Below are 9,268 nucleotides of genomic sequence, written 5' to 3'. Positions count from 1 at the left end.
GTTGCTACAGTGAACTGTGAAACTAAATCCATGTGAACATAAATGATTTTTTTCCAATAAAGCACACAATATTTTAATTAGATATTTGAATGTAGAAGGAATTAAACCGTCAACTATTCTATGTGATTTGTGTAGATTCTGACGAAATTACTTCTATATACAACTTTGTTTCTAACAGAAACAAGATTACCGTAAGTTTGGCTTCTTATTCTGCAGAAAGGTTTGAGGACCAAGTTTTACATGTGGTGGGGCTACTCACCCTCATATCTAGTGATTCTCATATATAAAGCTGCTTTACTTCTGTTTTAAAAGCAGCTTTTTTTTACAGGCTAGCCTTTCACCATTGAGAAATAGGGTTCAAGTCTCAATCCAAGTAAAGCTGAGGTTTGTTGCATCATCTCCATCCTCAGGGGCTTGGTATCCACGTTCCAAACTTCTGACTTCTGATCCCAAGCCCCTGGAGCCTTAGCCTTTAGTGATGTATCCTTCTCGGATGAGGAAGTCATAGATTTTCCAGATTTTGTTCACATCTATCTTGATGAGTGCTCTTGCCTGCGCCAATCTTAAGCCTCCTTGCTTGTTACATTCGTTCAATAGAGCAGATTTGTATTCTAAATAGGCTCCAGGGACAAATCTCACCATCTGACAGAGCTCCTTTTCTTTTTCATTCAGCTTCTCTGTGCCAGGGAGGCCAGTGAGGTTCAAGGGTGGTGCACTCCGTCTACCTGAATTCGAAGCCATTAGAATGGAACGACTCAGGCCGGAATCAATGTCAGCTTGCCGGCGGAGCCACTGCTGGCAAGCACTACTGTCCTGGATATACTGGAGAACTTCTGAGAGCATAGTGCATTTAAGGTGCTCTTCCTCCCGTGTATTCTTGAGGTGATCGTAGGTTATGGCACTACAAAAATTGGTAATGCCTGCTGTCCTGTATTCTTGGAGCCTCTTGATTTCCCTTCGAAGTTCAAATTCCAATGCATGGCTTTCAATGAATTTGTCATGTTCCACTGGCCCCACGATTCTTGCAAGTCGCCTCATTGTTTCATACAGGTCATGGACCTCCTTGGGATACCGCCGTTCCATTAATTGAAACTTTCTAAGGTTGATTAATCCATGGTCTCTTATAATTTTTTTTCATCTTTGTCTCTCCTTTAACCTGGAATGATAGATATCTACCACAGCCATCTTCAGAGCATGTAAAATGTCCGAGTCATCTTCAACAAAATCAATGTCTCTCAAGTCCCATAATCATGCCATAAATGATTATTTACTTGGGATAGATTTGTAAAGTGGAATTGCTGAATCAAAGCAGTGAGTGCTTCTAAGGCTTTTGTTATTTGTCACCAAATTGTCTTTATGATTGTGCCCATTTCACCAAACTTTAGCCAGTAATGACTGCAGTGAAAAGTATATACATGGCTGGGCGTGGTGGCTCATGCCAGTAATCCTAGCAATTTAGGAGGCCGAAATGCATGGATTGCCTGAGCTGAGGAATTCCAGACCAGCCTTGGCAACGTGGTGAAACCCCGTCCCTACTAAACATACAGAAAATTAGCCGGGCATGGTGGTCTGCACCTGTAATCTCAGCTACTTGGGAGGCTGAGGCAGGAGAATCGCTTGAACCTGGGAGGTGGAGGTTGCAATGAGCCGAGATCATGCCATTGCACTCCAGCCTGGGCGACAGAGAGACTCTGTCTCAAAAAAAAAAAGTATATACACATATACATATATAAATATATGTATAAGTATATACAAATACACATATATAAATATATGTATAAGTATATACAAATACACATATATAAATATATGTATAAGTATATACAAATACACATATATAAATATATGTATAAGTATATACAAATACACATATATAAATATATGTATAAGTATATACAAATACACATATATAAATATATGTATAAGTATATACAAATACACATATATAAATATATGTATAAGTATATACAAATACACATATATAAATATATGTATAAGTATATACAAATATACATATATAAGTATATATAAAAATATTTTATATATTTTATACATATATAAAATTCTTGTTAAAAATTACAAGATTTTTTGTCCAATTTGATAAGTGAGATGGTACCATATTTAAGTTGTTTTTCTCTGCATACTAGAGACGGAGTCTCCGTCCTGTTGCCCATGCTGGAGTGCAGTGGCACAATCTTGGCTCCCTGCAACCTCTGCCTCCTGGGTTCAAGCAATTCTCCTGCCTCAACCTCCTAAGAAGCTAGGATTACAGGCACCCATCACCATGCCTGGCTAATTTTTGTACTTTTAGTAGAGACAGGGTTTTGCCACGTTGGCCAGGCTGGTCTCGAACTCCTGACCTTAGGTGATCTGCCCGCCTCGGCCTCCCAGATTGCTGGGATTACAGGCATGGGCCAGCACGCCTGGTCATTTTTTTTTTTTTACTTCTAATGAATAATTCATAATGCAATTTAGTTTCTAAATGGAAATATTAATAATATTTCAGGCAATAAAAATACAAAATATATGATTTTCATTAGTAATATTTCCATAAAGATTGATTTGTTATCTTATGACCCTGTTTATGAACTAGGTACTACTATTGTCTCCCATTTTCTGAATGAAGAAACTAAGGCTTAGAGAGGCTAAGTCACCTAAGATAAAAAATAGGAGAGCCAGATTCTAACCCCAGGCTGTCTAAATCCAGATTCTGAGTTGTTAATCTCTACCATACATTCCCACCTTTAAATGCAAACTTGCGAATTGTCAAAATGAAATTACAATTTTTTAAAAATGATATATTGGGGAACACCAAACATATACCTGGACCCAACCTATCTTTCCAGCCTTCATTCCTGTCATTTTCCCAGAAGTCTTCTCCTATATCATCCTTCAAGGCTCAATGTTTAACATAAACCCCTCTGTTAAATCTCCTCAATCTTTTTTGTTTGAATTAATACGTTTCACTTCTTATAACAGTTTTAGTCTGAACTAATAGATTTCATTAAACAATTTTTGATTTATTAAAAAAATTGAACAGAAAGATCAGAGAATTTACATGTACTCTCTCTGCCTTTTGGGCACTCCCCTGATTTTTGAAGGCAGAAATAGGCCCTCCCTTTGCTGTGTGCTCATAATAACATATACACAATTCAGTATTCTATTTAATCCACATAGCAGTTATAGTTCACAGCAAACTGCAAGTTTCTTGAGAACAGGTATGTTTTATTGATCTCTGTTCCCCAAAGGCCTAGCAGAGTTATGTGTATAATTGCAAAATAGAAGTTACCAGGCACTTGTGAAGCCTGATTTGTTATCTTATGATCCTGTTTGTGAACTAGGTACTACTATTGTCTCCCATTTTCTGAACGAAGAAACTAAGGCTTAGAGAGGCTAAGTCATTGAAGATAAAGAATGGGAGAGCCAGATTCTATCCCAGGCTGTCTAAATCTAGATTTTGAGTTGTTAATCTCTACCATACATTCCCACCTTTAAATGAAAACTTGCAAATAGTTTAAAATTTGTTTCCTCAGCCGTTAACTGGAGTTATATCAAAGAACCTACATACCTTATAGGGTGGTTGGGAAAATTGACATAATTCTCTATTTTGTAAGCGATTTTGATAATTATTAGTATTGCTTTCAGTTGGGAAGTCTTTATCAAGGCTCCAATTTAGTATAGTTTAGCCACTATACTACACATAAGGAATGGAAAAATAAAAGAAATAAGAACCTTATGAGAATGAACTTACCAAAGTCCAAACACACGTAATATATAAGTGCTGTTATACAGGTAGCTATTAATATATCAACAATGTGAGATGGAAGAATTAAGTCCACGTGTGAGACTCAGAGAGTTTCACAGGGAGGAAATGCTAGCTTGAAAGTGTCCCTGTGTTATTAGACAAGAGCTTCTGTCCTTTTCTCCAAACATTTACTTGCCGTTTAAAATATTTTTATAGATTTAGGGGATATAAATACAGTTTTGTATATGAATATATTACATAGTGCTGAAGTCTGGGTTTATAGTGTAACCATCACCTGCATAGTGTACATTTTACTAAACAGATAATTTCTTGTCCCTCACCCCCCTCCCACCTCTCACATTTTGGATTCTTCAAAGTCTCTATGTCCATTAGTACACATTGATTAGTTCCCACTTATAAAAACATGAGGTATTTGACTTTCTGTTTCTGAGTTATTTCAGTTACTATAATGGCCTCAAGTTTTTGTTTTGTTTTGTTTTGTTTTTGAGCAACAAGTCTGTTTATTTCACCTGGGTGCAGGTGGGCTGAGTCCGAAAAGAGATCAGCAAAGGGTGGTGGATTATCATTAGTTCTTAAAGGTTTTTGGGGTAGGCGGTGGAGTTAGGAGCAATGTTTTGTGGGCAGGGGGTGGATCTCACAAAGTACATTCTCAAGGGTGGGGAGAATTACAAAGAACATTCTTAAGGGTGGGGGAGATTACAAAGTACATTGATCAGATAGGGTGGGGCAGAAACAAATCACAACGGTGGAATGTCATCAGTTAAGGCTATTTTCACTTCTTTTGTGGATCTTCAGTTGCTTCAGGCCATCTGGATATATACGTGCAGGTCACAAGGGATATGACTGCTTAGCTTGGGCTCAGAGGCCTGACATTCCTGTCTTCTTATATTAATAAGAAAAATAAAACAAACTAGTGGTAAAGTGTTGGGGCGGCGAAAATTTTTTGGGGTGGTATGGAGAGATAATGGGCAATGTTTCTCAGGGCCACTTTGAGCGGGATTGGGGTGACATGGGAACCTAGAGTGGGAGAGATTAAGCTGAAGGAAGATTTTGTGGTAAGGGATGATATTGTGGGGTTGTTAGAAGGAGCATTTGTTATATGGAATTATTGGTGATGACCTGGATGCGGTTTTGTATGAATTGAGAAACTAAATGAAAGACACAGTTCTGAATAAAAGAAGGAGAAAAATAGGTATTAAAGGACTAAGAATTGGGAGTACCCAGGACGTCCAATTAGAGATTGTCCGAGGGGATTCAACGTTATTGTTTGCTTGGTTGGCGAGTTTTTGGGCTCTAACCTTGAGGTTTTTTATGTTGTCATATACCAGGCCAGATTGATTTAGGTAAAAACAACACTCTTCATTGAAAAATGTACAGAGTCCTCTTTTTTTAACAGTGAATAAGTCGAGGCCTCCATGATTTTGGAGGAAAGACAAATGCAAAGCCAGCAATTGTTTGTTAAAGAAGGATTAGAAACGGCTAGGAGACAGTGAGTTTGATAGTGTGGTGGAGATAGCTGGGGAGAGGTAGAGGGTGGCATAAGAACAGGAATGAGAATAAGAGTGAGCATAAAAGTAAAGAATAGGAATTCATCAGGGTGAAAGTCTTGGAGGGTACCTTGCCACAGAAGATCCACTTCAAGAGACTTAAGGGTGGCAATTTGAGGTAAAACCAGGAGCTGCTAAATACCAACAGCCTGAGAAACTGAGGTGGGAAGGCCAAACTGAGGAATTACATCTGACAGAAGGGAAGAAATGACCGTGGTGGCCTTCTCAGACCCTGTGGGAAAGGCCTCTACCCATCCAGTGAAAGTGTCTACCCAGACCAAGAGGTATTTTAGTTTCCTGACTCGAGGCACGTGAGTAAAGTCAATTTGCCAGTCCTGGGCAGGGGCAAATCCCCAAGCTTGATGTGTACAGAAGGGAGGGGGCCTGAACAATCCCTGAGGAGTAGTAGAATAGCAGATGGAAGTTTTATCCATGTTGCTGCAAAAGACATGATTTCATTCTTTTTATGACTGAGTAGTATTCCATCGTGTGTGTGTGTGTGTGTGTGTGTGCATATCACATTTTCTTTATCCAGTCATTGATTGTTGGACACAAGTTTATTCTATATCTTTGTTATTGTGAATACTGCTGCAATAAACATACAAGTACAGGTATCTTTTCTATACAACTATTTCTTTTCATTTGGGTAGATACCCAGTAGTGAGATTGCTAGCTCGAATGTCAGTTCTATTTTTAGTTATTTGAGAAACCTTCATACTGCTTTCTATAGAGGTTGTACTAATTTACAGTCCCACCAAAGTGTTTAAGAGTTCCCTTTTCTCTGCATTCTCACCAACATCTTTTGGTTTTTTGACTTTTGTATAATAGCTACTCTAGCCAGGAATGGTGGCTCATGCCTATAATCCCAGAACTTTGGGAGGCTGAGGCAGGAGGATTGCTTGAGCCCAGGAGTTCAAGACTCACTTGGGCAACATAGGGAGATGCTGTCTGTACACAATTTAAAAATTAGCCAGGCATCATGGCGTGCATGTATGGTCCCAGCTACTTGGGAGGGTAAGGAGGGGGAATTGCTTGGGCCTGGGAGGTTGAGGCTGCAGTGAGCCATGATCATGTCGCTGCACTCCAGCCTTGGAGATAGAGCAAGACCCTGTCTCAATAATAATAATAATAGCTACTCTGACTGGTATAAGATATTTTATCATTGTGGTTTTAATTTGCATTTCTCTAATAATTAATGATGTTAAGCATTTTTATCATGTTTGCTGGCCATGTGTATATCCTCTTTTGAAACATGCCTGTTCATGTCCTTTGCCCATTTTTAAATGGGTTTGTTTGCTTTTTACTTGTTTGAGATCCTTGTAGATTCTGGATATTAATCCTTTCTTGGATACATAGCTTGCAAATATTTTCTCCCAGTCTGTAGATTGTCTTTTACCTGTTGATTACTTCTTTTGTGGTAGAGAAACTTTTTAGTTTAATTGTCTCATTTGTATATTTCATTGCTGTTGTTGCATTTGCTTTTGAGGTGTTAGTCATAAGTTATTTGCCTATGACAATGTCTAGAAGATTTTCCCTAGGTTTTCTTCTAGGATTTTTATAGTTTTAGGTATTACATTTAAGTCTCTAATCCATCTTCAGTTAATATACAGACTTTAAATCAACAATAGTAAAAAAAAAAAAGTCTTTATAGATATATATTTTTTAATTATACTTTAAGTTCTAGGGTACATGTGCACAACATGCAGGTTTGTTACATATGTATACATGTGCCTTGTTGGTTTGCTGCACCCATTAACCCGTCATTTACATTAGGTATATCTCCCAATGCTATCCCTCCCCCCTCCCCCCACCCCACAACAGGCCCGGTGTATGATGTTCCCTGCCCTGTGTCCAAGTGTTCTCATTGTTCAATTCCCACCTATGAGTAAGAACACACAGTGTTTGGTTTTCTGTCCTTGTGATAGTTTGCTCAGAATGATAGTTTCCAGCTTCATCCACTTCATCCATGTCCCTACAAAGGACATGAACTCATCCAAAAAAAGGTCTTTATATAATAATAAAGAGATCAATTTAACAAAAAGATCTAGCAATCCTAAATACATATGCACCCAACACCACAGCACCCAAATTCATAAAGTAAATACTACTAGACCTAAGGAAATAGATAGACAGCAACACAATAATAGTTGGGGACTAGACACTGACCACATTAGACATACCATTGAGGCAGAAAATCAAAAAAGAAATTCTGGACTTAAATCAGACTCTAGACCAAATGAACCTAACAGACATTTATAGAACATTCTGCCCAGCAATTGCAGAATATATATTCTTTTCATCAATGCACGGGCCATTCTCCAAAATAGAACATATGTTAGGCCACAAAATAACTCAATACATTTTAAAGAATCAAAATCATATCAAATATCTTCTGGGACAACAGTGTAATAACACTAGAATAATACCCAGAGGAACTCTCAAAACTATACAAATACATGGAAATCAAACAACCTGATTCTGAATGATATTTAGGTTGATAACAAAATTAAAGTGGAAAGTAGGCCAGGTGCAGTGGCTCACACCTGTAATCCCAGCATTTTGGAAGGCCAAGGCAGGTGGATCACGAGGTCAGGAGTTCAAAACCAGCCTGGCCAAGATGGAAACCCCATCTCTACTAAAAATACCAAAATTAGCCAGGCACAGTGGCAGGCACCTATAATCCCAGCTACTTGGGAGGCTGAGGCAGGAGAATCTCTTGAACTTGGGCGGCAGCAGTTGCAGTGAGCCAAGATCATGCCACTGCACTCTAGCCTGGGCAACAGAGTGAGACTCCATCTCAAAGAAAAAAAAAAAAGTGGAAAGTAAAAAAATTTTTGAAACAAATGAAAATAGAGACAAAACATACCAAAACCTCTGGGATACAGCAGAAGTGATACTCAGAGGGAAGTTCATGGCATTAAAGGCCTATGTCAAAAAGAAAGATCACAAATTAACAACCTAACATTGCACCTCAAGAAAACAGCAAAACAAGAAAAACCAAAGGTAGCAGAAGAAAATAAATAACAGAACAGGACTAAGTGAAATTGAGACCAAAAACAATATAAAGCATCCATAAAACAAGAAGTTGATTTTTTGAAAAGATAAACAAAACTGATAGACCACTAGCTAGAAAGACCAACAAAAAATAGAAGATTCAAATAAACACAAACAGAAATGAAAAAGAAGTTACTACTGATACCACAGAAATAAAAAAGATCATCAAAGAATACAATGAGCATACTATGAGCATGCACAAACTAGAAAACCTAGAGAAAATGGATAAATTCCTGGAAAAAAATCTCTTAATACTGAACCAAGAAGAAATAGAAATCCTGAACAGACCAATAACTAGTAGTGAGACTGAATGAGAAAAAAAAAAAAATCTCCCACAAACAAAAGCCCAGGACCACAGGGATTCATAATGAAATTCTACCAGAATTACAAAGACGAACTGATACCAATCCTACCAAAACTGTTTCCAAAAATCGAGGAGGAAGGAATTCTCACTAACTCATTCTACAAAGCCAGTATCACCCTGATACCAAAGCCAGACAAGGACACAACGGAAAAGGAAAACTATGAGTCAATATCCCTGATGAACATAGATGTGAAAATCCTCAGCAAAATCCTAGCAAACTAAATCCAAAAGCACATCAAAAAGATAATACACCATGATCAAGTGGGTTTTATTCAAAGGATGCAAGGATGGTTCAACATATGCAAACTCGTAAATGTGATTCACCACAGAAACAGAATTAAAAACAAAAATCATATGATAATCTCAATAGGTGCTGAAAAGCCATTTGGCAAAATTCAGCATCCTTTCACAATAAAAACCCTCAAGAAACTAGGCATAGAAGGAACATACATCAAAGAATAAAAGCCATATATGACAAAACCACAGCAAATATCATACTGAATGGGGAAAAGTTGAAAGCATTTTCCCCAAGAACTG

General features: G+C 37.9%; 1 pseudogene; it reads right to left on the bottom strand.

Moving 5' to 3' along the window:
• Window positions 1–339: 339 nt before the first annotated feature.
• Window positions 340–1,245, bottom strand: LOC100590371 (annotated as a pseudogene).
• Between the last annotated feature and the right edge of the window lie 8,023 nt (window positions 1,246–9,268).

The sequence above is a fragment of the Nomascus leucogenys genome, chromosome 10 (genome assembly GCF_006542625.1).
Source record: "Nomascus leucogenys isolate Asia chromosome 10, Asia_NLE_v1, whole genome shotgun sequence".
In the NCBI taxonomy this organism is placed as follows: Eukaryota; Metazoa; Chordata; class Mammalia; order Primates; family Hylobatidae; genus Nomascus; species Nomascus leucogenys.
This window is presented reverse-complemented; position numbering and strand designations above follow the sequence as displayed.